This window comes from Canis lupus, chromosome 19 (assembly GCF_011100685.1).
Source record: "Canis lupus familiaris isolate Mischka breed German Shepherd chromosome 19, alternate assembly UU_Cfam_GSD_1.0, whole genome shotgun sequence".
Taxonomy (NCBI): domain Eukaryota; kingdom Metazoa; phylum Chordata; class Mammalia; order Carnivora; family Canidae; genus Canis; species Canis lupus.
In genome coordinates this window covers 38862656-38875541 of record NC_049240.1, presented here as the reverse complement: position 1 = coordinate 38875541, position 12886 = coordinate 38862656, and the positions used below count along the sequence as shown (strand labels likewise).

The window sequence follows — 12886 nt, the reverse complement described above, 5'->3', positions numbered from 1 at the left end:
TTAATAGGCACCTCAGATTGTGTTTTGGGGAAATAAAGACACAGAATGAGATGAGAAGCCGGAAACTGAGGTCCTCAGCATGGGCTTCTAGTCCCACAGACAGATGAGATCTGCAGCCCAGCCTGACAACCTTAAACATGCTCCTTAAACTCCTGGAACCTTGATTTGCTCGACTTCTCCTGGTGGTTGATAATATCTGTCTTAAAGGACAGTTGTAAACACTGAATGGGGTGGTATAGACAAAACTTCTCCCCATTGCCTTGCGTTTAGAGGTCATCTTTGTCACACAGGGCTGGGACTCATGGGTTAAAAGGAGCAGCTCTGTCATCTGATGAGTCTTTAATGTTGAGATGACCGGATGCTCTTCCTAAATGAAGTTGATGTTAACTCTTTGTGCACAGAGGTTATGGTGGTTTTGTGTGAACTCATTACTGCTCCTTCAAAACTGTTCTTTGTCAGTCCAACATGTGTTACCCAATTGGTTCTCATGGTTCTGGGAGTTGGCCCCATTGGAATTGGGAACCTGGTATCCATTCCCTGGGGACTACCAAGGGAATACCACACCCTAAAGAGTATAGAGAGCAGGGTTCACTTGCTGACATGTCCTGTACCTGGTTGGCTTGGTTAACATATTGGACCAGATAATCTTTTGTGGTATGGAGCTGTCCTGTGTATAGTAGCTCATCAGCATCCCTGGTCTCCAGCTACTAGATGCCAGTGGCACCCTGCCCCAAGTTGCTTCAATAGAAAATATCTCTGAATATTGATAAATGTCCCCTTATCCCCTGGGGAACAAAAATCACTCTGGTTGGGTGTACTGACTTGCCTGTACCTTAGAGCAAAAGTTCTCCAGCCCTTTGCTTCCTATGACACCCAGAGAGCTTTACAAAAATAAACATAAAACACTGGGAAGTAACAACCCCTACCTAAGCCCTTCTAGAGCATCAGAAATTTTAAGGTGGAGCCCAGGAGTCTGAATTTTTAAAGGTCCCATGAATGATTCTGATGAGCAGCCAGTTGGGAACCAAGAGGTTACCTGTCACAGTCCCTTTGCCAGTGGCCTTGGGTAGACTTGCTTACCTACAATTTGATTCTGAAGGTAAGCTTACTATCTGCTCTTACTGGGCCACAGGGTGAGTAATGGGAGAGTGAGATTCTAGATGAAGAGCCATTTTGGACTTCAGGAGATGAGCTACAGGCTCCCTATCACAGGTAAATTGGGGTGTGGGCCGAGAACATGAGAGGAGTTTGCTTTTGCACCAGTTACATTTTGTGCATCATCCAAATAATTCCCTTTTTATTTTTTAAACTCTGCACCAGACACTGTGCTAATAAGCTCTGTAGCACGAGTTAACAACCCACAGCATTCCTACTGCTCTCCCATTGCACAGACAACAGAAACGTGGCCGAGAGAAGTCAAGTAGCTCTCTCTTAGGTCATAAATTGCCAGTAAGTGCTAACACTGCAGTATAACCAGACAAGTGGGGATCTGCTCTTCTGCCTCGGACTAATGGCTCAGCCAGGGCTTTCATGGTTGTTGCCAGAAGTCGGGGCGGAATTTCACAGAAATTGTGTATGATTATTCCTTAACGAGAGGTGTTCACATCCTTAATTAAAGAATTGACAATTGAATCATTTCTAGAGTGTCGATTTGATTCTCTTTTTGGGGGAATGTGTGGCTGTATCAACTACAGAATGACAGGTTATCTTATAAAAATGGTCACTTCTGGGGCTCCTGGCTGGCTCAGTAGGTGGAGCATGAGACTCTTGATCTCGGGGTTGTAAGTGCGAGCCCCACTTTGGGTATAGAGATTACTTGCAAATAAAACCTCAAAAAATAAAATAGAATGGTCCCTTCTTCCCTTCTCTAAGGTGATAGTATGTATAGCTAGATAAATTATGACAAGGCCTCCACCCCGTCATCCCTCCTTTGCACTGGCAGGCAAGTCTGCTTCACAGATGAATATGTTGAGGGTGGAACTGGTCTTGTGAACTGTCTTTGCCTCTACTTGGTGCCAAAACATGGCCCCGAGTGCCATTCAGCATTTGGTTACACACACCTGCCTCTCCCTGTGGTTGATGCAGTGCAGTGGAAGTTCGTTGTTTTAGAGATCATTCACATCATTCTCCTTTCTGCTGTTCCATTTTTTTAAAAAAAGATTTTATTTGTGAGAGACACAGAGAGAGAGGCAGAGACACAGGCAGAGGGAGAAGCAGGCTCCCTGCAGTGAGCCCGAGGCAGGACTCGATCCCAGGACCCCGGGGTCACAGCTGAAGGCAGACACTCAACTGCTGAGCCACCCAGGCATCCCCTTTTTTTGCCTTTCTGATAGAGCTTTTCCAGATGACTGAGCCCTCAGGTCCCCCCTACCATTTGGGACAGGGCTAGCGATCAGGAGAACTAGTGGCCAGACCCTCTGTGTTCATCTGGCTGTAGGAAGCTCATGCCTCCTTGCTTCCATCTTGTTTCTGCCTCTTTGCCCTTGGGAGATGCAGCTTTGTTTTCTGCGCTGATCTGAGTCAGGGGCCCTACCAGACCTTAAAGACTGCCCCCAGAGGAGGGGGAAGGCAGTGGCTTTCAGAGACAGATACCATACTTGAAGAGGGAGAGTCTCCCTTCTATTGGCCATCCAATCCCATTTATTTACCTTGGTGTATTCATCACCTTGCTTTTAGGTCTATGAGTTTCTTATAGGATAACAGGGAATTATATAAATTCCTTTAACAGTTGGTTAGACACTTGAGTCTGGAAGAATGGCCCGTTCTGAGGGCCCTGGACAGATTAAATCTACAAAAACTAGAGAGTGTTGAAGCTGCTGTCCTGGATCTCCATTTGGTTTGCTCATGTGGATGTTTGTGGTCAGACTCTGAGTTCATCTTTCATGTTCTCTCTGAGGACCTGGCTGCAGGTGGTTGATGGGGCAGTGATTCTAGGAAAGATCCCAGGGAGCAAAGCTAGAGAGGGAAGGGAGGAGGGAGGAGAGGGAAATAGGGAGGAAGGAAGAGCCAGTGAAGATGTGGTCTTGTGGCTGCTTCCAGTGTGGGGGCTCGATGCCACCGGCCTCTGGAATGAACCCCTGGGCTGTGACCCTGTCAGAGAGCATGGAGCCAATCCCTGGGCCAGTAGCTGTAGTCTGAGCTGGCTCGGGGGATGGAGTATGGCTTCCAAACCATCCACTATACCTCCTATCCCCCTACAGTATTTCAGGGGATGCCCAGTGATTAAAAACACCCCACCCCATGTTTACTTTGAGATATTTATTTAATAGATTTAATTTATTTAATAGATTTATTCAGCAATCCAAGTTAGAGTTAGGTTCTTTAATTTCCCCATTCCTAAAATAGGATGATAACAGATGTGTAAATACTAATGTTTATCTCTTAAGATGGTGTGACAGGTGATGTTTTCAGCTTGCACTACTGATTTAGGAACCAAATCAATGATATGTGTAAATGAAGATCTGTGTATTAAAGGGAAGCCTTAGCATTTTGTGATTCTAATAAGAGGTAGCAGTGTAGCTTAAAGTTCCAGAATTTTTAGGAACTGGCTCCTTTGGGCGAAGGCTTTAGGATTAACCATTAACGTGCTTTTCTCAAGTTATAATAGAGTTATCTATAGTATTTTAATATTCAAATAAATTTAAAATCATTTTTCCGTTTAGAAAACCAGTTTCCCAGCTGAATGGATGAATAACATTTTCTTTTAAAATACTCTCTTTTTGTATTATCTATTTTTCTCTCTAACTCTGGGAAATGTCAGCCCTTCAAAATAGTAGAGTGTATAGGTCACAAAGAAGTTGCAGAAATAAGTAAGTTTCAGCCAAAAACCTGGTGAGTCTTTTTTGCCTGACAGCTCTGTAGTAATATCTGAAAGGAAGCCCATAATTCTCACCGTGCTCAGTGTGAAACTTGTATTTTTTTTCCTCCTAACTTGCCAGTAAGTAAATAATACCTACTGTTCACTTATATTTGAGTTACGCAAATAAGTCTGTGTCTCAAACCTATTGATTTAAAATAAAAAGCTCTAGTGAGCCAGAATTCCACTGCTACACTTAGACTAGAATTTTAGCCTGTCAGGACCTTGGTAATGAAGTCAAAGTTGCTAACTTTCAAATGAAGAGATTGGGCTCTAGAGAGGCTTGACTATTTCTGTATTCTTCCCTAAATTAATGGTAATGATAGATCTAGAACCCATGCTCCTGAGCTGCACCCCCAACTTAGTGACTCCAGCAATACTATTGCTTAAGTTAAAACATTTTGGACAAAAAAAACTCTGGACAACATTTGCTTGTGTGTTAAAAATTGACAGAACAGGGACGCCTGGGTGGCTCAGTGGTTGAGCATCTGCCTTCGGCTCGGGGCTGATCCTGGAGTGCGGGGATTGAGTCCTGCATCGGGCTCCCTCCTTCTCCCTCTATCTAGGCCTCTGCCTCTTTCTGTGTGTCTCTCGTGAATAAATAAAATAAAATCTAAAAAAAAATTGACTGAAAACCCAGATAAAGAAAACTCCAGCTTGTCTATGTTTCAAGAACTCAGATTTAGATTTGAGTCCCAACTCGACTATTGACTAGCTTTACAATCCTAAGGACTTTTCTGAGGCCTTCCTCAGCAATCTCCCAGAATCCTCCTCCCTCAGCCCTTCTGACCTGTCAGAGGCAGCATTGATGAGAAAGCCCACAAGTCCGTGAGAGCTCACTGAAAGTCACAAATTCTTGCTCACGTGTCAGGGGGGTGTTTGCCCCAGGGAATTCATGTCCATAGAACTTGGCCCTAAGATTCTGCTTCAGATAGGGGATGCTAAATGGTGGGTTTTACCAGAAGCCCCAGTAAAGGAGGAAAATGCTATAAGATTAAATTAGAAATATTATCTTTAGCATTTTACCCATGTTCAGTATCCTCTTACTGATATGTAGCATTTTGTCCATCATCTTATTTATGTTTGCAGTTTTGGAAGGGAAGTAGTATTTTTAAAAATCACTCCTATCTCACTTATAACTGAAATTCCATGTCTTGGAGGAGACGACATGAATAGTTAGGTTTGGGTAGATGCTTACTGCATTGCCCCAGCAGCAGTGTCACAACCCGCCCAAGAGCACAGCTTCCACCTGCGTCCCCTCACTGTGCAGGACAGACCGTAGACACTCGGTTAAAACCTGAATAATTTGCACCAAGTTTGAGACTTGACTGAGAGCTGCACTTGAGGTCTTACCAGGATGTACTATAAGGAAATGTTAAAAGTGATGTACCCACAGAAGGCATGTTTAGAAATTTTTTTCTCATTATTAAAGTACAGCATGCAGAAAAGTAAAGGGGAGAAAGTCCATCTTCTCCCTGTTGTTACTTTTTAGTATGTTTTCTGCCAAGAATTTTCATCTGTTCTTGATGAGATTTATTTGTATTATGTATTTATGATACATTTGTATTATGTATTTCTGTATACAGAAGATTTTATATCCTGCTTTTTTACTTAATTTATTTGGACTTTTTTTTGTTGTTGTTATTGACAAAAGCACTCTTAAATAGTACCTAATAGTCTACTGAATTGATTTATCACAGTTATTTAAGCACTCCTTCTGTGGCACATTTAACTTCTGCACTTTTCAATATAAATAATGGTGCTATGAACATTCTTCTGCAAAAAGCTTGTTCTTTAGGGATAGATTCCCAGGAGTGGATCAAAGTGAATGTACAGTTGAAGCCAATTACATTAAATACTATAATCAAGTAGGCTAGAAACACTGGAGAATACGTTACCGAGGAAATGATAGGGTATTTTTAGGGATGAAAAGAAATAAGATTCAATTAACCAAGTCATGCTGATAAGCCTGTGTCCTGAAGGTGTGGAGCTTTCCCCTTCCCACAGAGACAGAACAGAAGGGTTGGTGCCCGATGCATCCACCACAGGGGTGGGGGTTCCAGGGATCATAAGGAAACTTCTATTTATTCTTGTATATATATGTACTTTTTTGATTCGGTGAGAATGTTCATTCAGAAGTGGTTTTCTGTTTATCTCTGTGACAGTGGGATTGCTTGCTTTTCAGGGTGGACTAAACCTTGAGTGGATTCCTGTCTGCAGCAACAAAGCTGCCGTCAGATGGTTGTTCTATCATGATTCTTAGCAGGCACCCACCTGATCCAGGTAGAGGCACTGCTTTTCTGAGATTTTTTTTTTTTAAGATTTATTTATTATTTGAGATGACAGGAGAGGGGCAGAGGGAGAGTCTCGAACAGATTCCCTGCTGAGTGCCGAGCCCAGTGTGGGACTCAATCCCATGACCCTGAGATCATGACCTGAGCCTAACTCAGGAGTCAGGTGCTTAGCCGACTGAGCCATGCAGGTGTGCTGCTGCCGCCATCTGACTTTTCTCTTTCAAAATCCTTTTATCTGTCAGTTTTGCTGCATAACAAACAGCCTCTGAGTTTCAGTGATTTACCCCACACATATTAATTTCTCAGTCATTTCCCACTGAAGCTGTGGTCTGCTGGTAGGCACGTTCCACATGAGTTCATACTCCAGGTCTTGGGCTGGGGATGGCTCCTATCTGAGGATTGCTCTACTTATTTCACAGGACAGAATAGGGCCAAGCCAACCACGCAGAGCTTTTGCCCAGGAGTGGTGTGTGTGTGTGGTGGATGGCACCTCTACTGACATTCTGTTGGCCAGAGCAAGTCACCTGTCCAAGCCTGACAGTGGGTAGGATGCACACTTCCCTTACACGGAGGTGCCGAGAAGCACATGGCAAGAGTAAGAATCTGCAGGATCAGGTTGTTGAGAACAGTGATACAATCTACCACAAGCCTACTGGGAATTGACCTCCTCCGTTTCTTCTGACATCTATCCCCTTGTCCACTGCTATGCAGAACCTGGCTCTTGGCATAAACTACCTTAATCCTAGTGCAAGGAATTCTCCAGAAACAGAGGATTTACTAACCTAGCATGTAGTCTTCCTTAATATTCTCCTGTCATTTTCCTAAGGTCCATTTCCATGAAGTGTCCATTTTCCAAGAGGTGACATCTCTCTCCCCTCCCTTTAGTTTCAGCAGGTCACTTGTAACCAACAGAATGCTCTGGAAAGATGCTGCATGACTTGCAAGGAAGGCCTGGCAGCTTCTGCTTGATTCTCAGGGAACGCTTGCTCTAGGGCATTCAGCAGCTTGACAGGAAGCCTGACTGTCCAGAGGGGCGTTGGTTAACCACTCCAGTTGAGTCCCAGCTGAGCTTGACCTCCTGGTCACCCCTATAGTGGGATGAAGCGTCTCTGTTTTCAGTCCTTATTATCATTTATCCTGGATTCAAAGGCCAGTGGAAGAGTATCTGATTGGCCCAAGTTTGGTTTGGGTGGCTTGGTTCAGGAGCAGGGTGCAGTGACTGTCACTTGTCCTCTTGAGGAGAGTGGGGGTAGAAGGGACAATTGAGGGCCGCTCCACTGAAAGGAGAATGTGTGCAGTGCAGAGCAGCCCCAGCAGATGTCTTGACAGGTCCTGCCCGAGCCAGCTGTTGAAAATGCAAATCTGGGCAGTCCGGGTGGCTCAGCGGTTTAGCGCTGCCTTCAGCCCAGAGCGTGATCCTGGAGACTCAGGATCGAGTCCCACATTGGGCTCCCTGCATGGAGCCTGCTTCTCCCTCTGCCTGTGTCTCTGCCTCTCTCTCTCTCTCTGTGTGTGACTATCATAAATAAATAAAAAAAAATAAAAAAAAAAGAAAATGTAAATCTAATCCTCTTATTCCACCATTTTCAAAGTAGTCAGGGGTTCTGCGTGGTTTTTCTAAGAACGGTTTACACCCTAGCTTGGTACATGAGGTTCCTCAGGGTTGACCCTTGCCTACCTCCCTGCACAGCTTCCTGGCTAGGGCCCTTTACAGAACCTTTATTCCAGCCTTACTCAGGCATTCTTGAAAAAAAAAGTGGGGGGGTGGGGGGGATTCTTGAAAAAAAATGATCTCGTCCACTTTCAAGGATATAAATACAATCTGTGTGCTGATGACTCCAGTTTATGTCCCCACTTGAACTATTCTCTGAAACTAAACTTGTTATCACTAACTGCTTTCTCAACACTTCCACTTGGATGCCTAGCAGACATTCCAAACTTACGTGTCCCAAACTGAACTCCTGATCCCCCCCACCCCACCGCCATCATTCCCCAAAGAAACCTGCATCTCCTGCGGTCTTCCCTAGCTCAGGAAATGGCATCTCCATCCTTCACTTTTCCCAAGTCACAAAACTTGAATCGTTGAGTCTTGTGTACTTAAAACTATGTATTAGCAAAACTTGTCAACTGTACCTTCAGAATGTATCCCTGACCAGACCGAAACTTGAAATCAGAATATGTCCCATGGCTCACCCCTTGCAGGCTGCAGTCCTGGTCCAGGAACCATCAGTTGTCACTCTTTCGCCTGTGTCACTGCACAGCCTTCTAACTGCTCTCCCTGGTTGCCTTTGCGAGGCACCAGTGATCCTCTTAGAACATGTGACATCACAGCATCCCCAAGTCAGAGCCTCCAGGGGCTTCCTATCTTTATAAAGGGCTAAATCCTTTCAATGGCCCTGAGATTTTACATGACCCTTACCCTCTGACCTCATCTCCCCTACTTGTCCTCTTTCTCACTCCTCTTCAGCCCATCGGCTGCTTTGATGTTCTTTGATCATGTCAAGCAGTCTTCTGCCTCAAAGACTTGCTCTTGCCTCTGCCTTGCTTCTAACTCCATGTGTCTGCATGAACAGTGCCTGACACAAAGTAGGTTTGTAGTGAAAATGTGCTGAACAAGTGAGTCCTGATACGCTTTTGTACATACTTTCCCTTTTTCTGGAATAGACTCTTCACTCCTGCCCACCAAGTAGCTTCTCTTGATTCTTTCGAAGTCACCCTGAATCTTAACTTCTCTAGAAGATTCCTGTTGTGAGTTAAATGCCACTCTACTCTTTGAGGAAAAGGACTATCTTGTCATTGTATCTAGTGCATAACTTTTGGCACTTGGTAGATCCTCAGGAAGTATTTCCCTCCGTCTCAAGATTGATGTAGTGTTTATTTATTTATTTTTTAAAAGATTTTATTTATTTATTCATGAGAGTCACACAGAGAGAGACAGAGACAGAGAGACAGAGACACAGGCAGAGGGAGGAGCAGACTCCATGCAGGAAGGGAGCCTGATGTGGGACTTGATCTCAGGACTCCAGGATCATGCCCTGGGCCAAGCAGGCACTAAACTGTTGAGCCACCCGGGGATCCCCATGTTTATTTATTTTAATAAGTAGTACCTGCATATTGTTTAAAAAATAAACAAAAAGCATGATAGGGTATGAAGGGAAAAAGCAAGCCTCTCTTCCCCCTGCATTTTCTGCAGAGCCTGTTATCATGTCCTATTCATAGACAAGTAGTTATACATTGAGTAAATATTTGGGGAAAAGCTGAAATTGATAACTGACCTGACATTGAAAATTCTTAAGTGGCTTACTTTGAATAATCAGTTTGCCTAAATAGTGATTCTGGGTGTTCTTATTCTCCTGAGAAACAAAGGTTCACCCTGAAAGTCCTTTTCAAATCTTTCTAAAACCCACCTGGCCACTGCTTACCTCACTAGGTTGTAAATAGTGAAATGACAGTAAATCTGTCTTGGGCCACACAGGAACTGGTAGAAATGGGCCCCTCTCCACCTCCACTTTTGCCCTCTGCTAGCATCACCTCTTTCGAGGTTCATTGGAGTTACCTTACCTTTGGTTTCCCTGCTTTCATTGGCCTGTTGCCAACAGAGTACCATAGCCATCCTATTTAAATGGAAGTCATTTCTTTGATTAATCCTCTATTAGTTTCCTTTCCCACTCAGAGTATAGGCCCAAGTTCTGGGTAGGATCTTGAGGCCCTGCATGGGTGCTTATATTCCAGCCAGGCTGGCCAGATAGCTCTTCGCTGAATAAACCTGGTTCGCTCCTGAAGGGAGCCTTTGCCCTCTGTTCCCTCTGTCCCGAGTGCTCTTCCCTGGTAGCTGCACAGCTCACTCTCCTATCTTCTAGGTCTTTGGTCAGATTTTCTGTCATCAAAGAGAAGTGTGACTGCTGTATATAAAATAACACTCTCATTATTCTCTTCCTTCATGCTGCTTTATGCATCATGTGCTTATTTGCTCCCCTTTTTATTGTCTGACTCTCCCTGTGTAAGCTCCATGAGAACAAGGATTACTTTCTTGTAGGCTGCTGAATCCTTGTACTAGAGCATAATAGGTGTTGATCAGTATTGGTTGATGGATTGAAAGATTCCGGGTCGTCTCAGCATGCATTCCCCTTGCAGGGTATATTGGAAGCAGAGGTACTGGGTAGAGTTTGGCAACTCTTAGGATGGCTGTTTCCTGTTCTCTCCTTTCATCTCACCACACCCCAGAAACAACAGTGTGATACCTGGGGGGCTCCAGGAAATGGCCCTGGGAAGCCAGGCTCAGGAGATACCTCTTTGGCTAGGCTCAAGGTATTTGGCTGTCTGGGCATTCTTCCTCAAGCTTAGCAAATCCCAAGTAGACTCACTGCCAGCCCCCACTCCAGCCTTGCATTGCCTGTTCATGAATGTGCATCACCTCTCCTCTTTTGGCCAGTCTCAAAGTCAAGGTTGTCCTTGTGTCCTTCCCTGCTGACAATATCCGGTTGGTTCCCAAGTTCTATCAGTTTAGGCTTCTCAGTGTCTTTCTCTATCCATCCTCACCTGTCCTGGCCCCTGGTGTCAGATGACACCATGGGCCTCCCTTGCTTAAAATCCTCCGGTGACTTCCTGTCATTACTTAGAGATTTGTGTTTCCTCTTGATTTTTGCCTTATTTGCATATCACGTATGCTGTTATTTACTCAATATTTACCTAAATGTATTCTTTACTTTGCCTTAGGAATAATATCTTTGAAAGCATGGGGTGGTAATTGGGTTTTTTCCTATGTACCTATTAAATACAACACTCTGGTCCATGTACCATCTAAGAGTCGTTGGGTACCATGTCGATGTAAATGGTAGGTATTCTATTCATCCTTTCTAGTGGCTAAGTAATATTCCATTGTGTGTGTGTATGTGTGTATCTATCTGTGTGTGTGTGTGTGTGTATATCTATCAAAGGACTTCTTGCCTCCTTCTATGGTTTGGCCATTGTAGACATTGCTGCTATGAACACTGGGGTGCAGGTACCCCTTCATTTCACTACATCTGTATCTTTGGAGTAAATACCCAGTAGTATAATTACTGGATCATAGGGTAGCTCTATTTTTAACTTCTTGAGGAACCTACTTACTGTTTTCCAGAGTGGCTGTACCAGCTTGTATTTCTACCACCAGCATAAGAAGGTTCTCCTTTCTCCACATCCTCGCCAACATTTGTTGTTACCTGAATTGTTAATTTTAGCTATTCTCACTGGTATAAAATGGTATCTCATTGTGCTTTTGATTTGTATTTTCCTGATGACAAGTGATGTGGAGCATTTTTTCACTTGCCTGTTAGCCATTTGTAGGTCTTCTTTGGAGAAATGTCTGTTCATGTCTTCTGCCCATTTCTTGACTGGATTGTTTGTTTTTTGGAGGGTGTTGAATTTGAAAAGTTCTTTATAGATCTTGGATACTACATATCTGATATGTAATTTGCATATATCTTCTCCCATTCTGTAGGTTGCCTTTTAGTTTTATTGACTGTTTCCTTTCAGTAATCAGACAACAAAAAGAAATAAAAGGCATTCAAATTGGCAAAGAAGAAGTGACAGTCTCACTCTTCACAGATGATATGATAGTCTATGTGGAAAACCCAAGAGACTCCACCCCAAAATTGCTAGAACTCCTACAGCAATTCAGCAACATGGCAGGATATAAAATTAATGCACAGAAATGAGTTGCATTTCTGTACGCTAATAATGAGATTGTGATTGATTTGTGAATGCTGAACCACCCTTGCAGCCAGGAATAAATCACACTTAGTTGTGCTGAATAATCCTTTAATGTAGGATCCTACTGGCTATATCTTGGTGAGAATTTTTACATCCATGTTCATTAGGGATATTGGTCTGTAATTTTCCTTTTTGATGTGGTCTTTATCTGGTTTTCCACTTTTTTTTAATTAAAATTTTAAAAAATTTAAGTAGTGTTGACAAAATATCAAATTAGTTGTAGGTGTACAATGCAGTGATTTGACAATGATATACACTACAAAATGCTCACCATGGTAAGTGTGGTTACCATCTGTCATCATGTGAAGTTATTAGAATATTATTGACTATATTCCCTGTGCTGTACTTTTCATCTCTGTGACTTAACTTATTTCATATTGGGAAGTTTGTATCTCTTAATCTCCTTTGCCTATTTCATCCATTCCCTTCCACTCTGGCAACTACCAGTTCTATGTATTTATGGGTCTGTTTCTGCTTTTTTGTTTTTAGATTCCACATGTAAGTGAAAGCATATGGTATTGGTCTTTCTCTGACTGGCTTATTTCACTTTAGCATTATACTCTTTGAGTCTTCCATATTGTTGTGAATTGCAATATTTGTTCTTTTTTAAAACTGAGTGATATTCCATATTGTGTGTGTGTGTGTGTGTGTGTCTGTGTGTATAGCACACCTGATTTTTCTATTCATCTTTTGATGGGTATTTAGGTTGCTGACATATCTTAGATATTCTAAATAATGCTGCAGTAAACATAGGGCTGCATATATCTTTTAAAATTAATGTTTTCATTTTCTTTGGATAAGTACCTAGAGATGGAATTACTAGATCCTATGGTATCTCTATTTTTAATTTTTTGAGGACCTTCCATACCATTTTCTGCAGTGGCCGTACTAGTTTGCATTCCCACCTGCAGTGTATGAGGGTTCTCTTGTCTCCATATCCTCACCAACTCTTGTTTTTTCTTGTCATTTTGACACTAACCATTCT

At 43.0% G+C, this 12886-nt stretch overlaps 1 protein-coding gene across 1 annotated transcript in view; it reads left to right on the top strand.

Moving 5' to 3' along the window:
- TMEM163 (transmembrane protein 163) overlaps positions 1–12886 on the top strand; it is a 224792-nt gene that overhangs the window by 161351 nt on the left and 50555 nt on the right.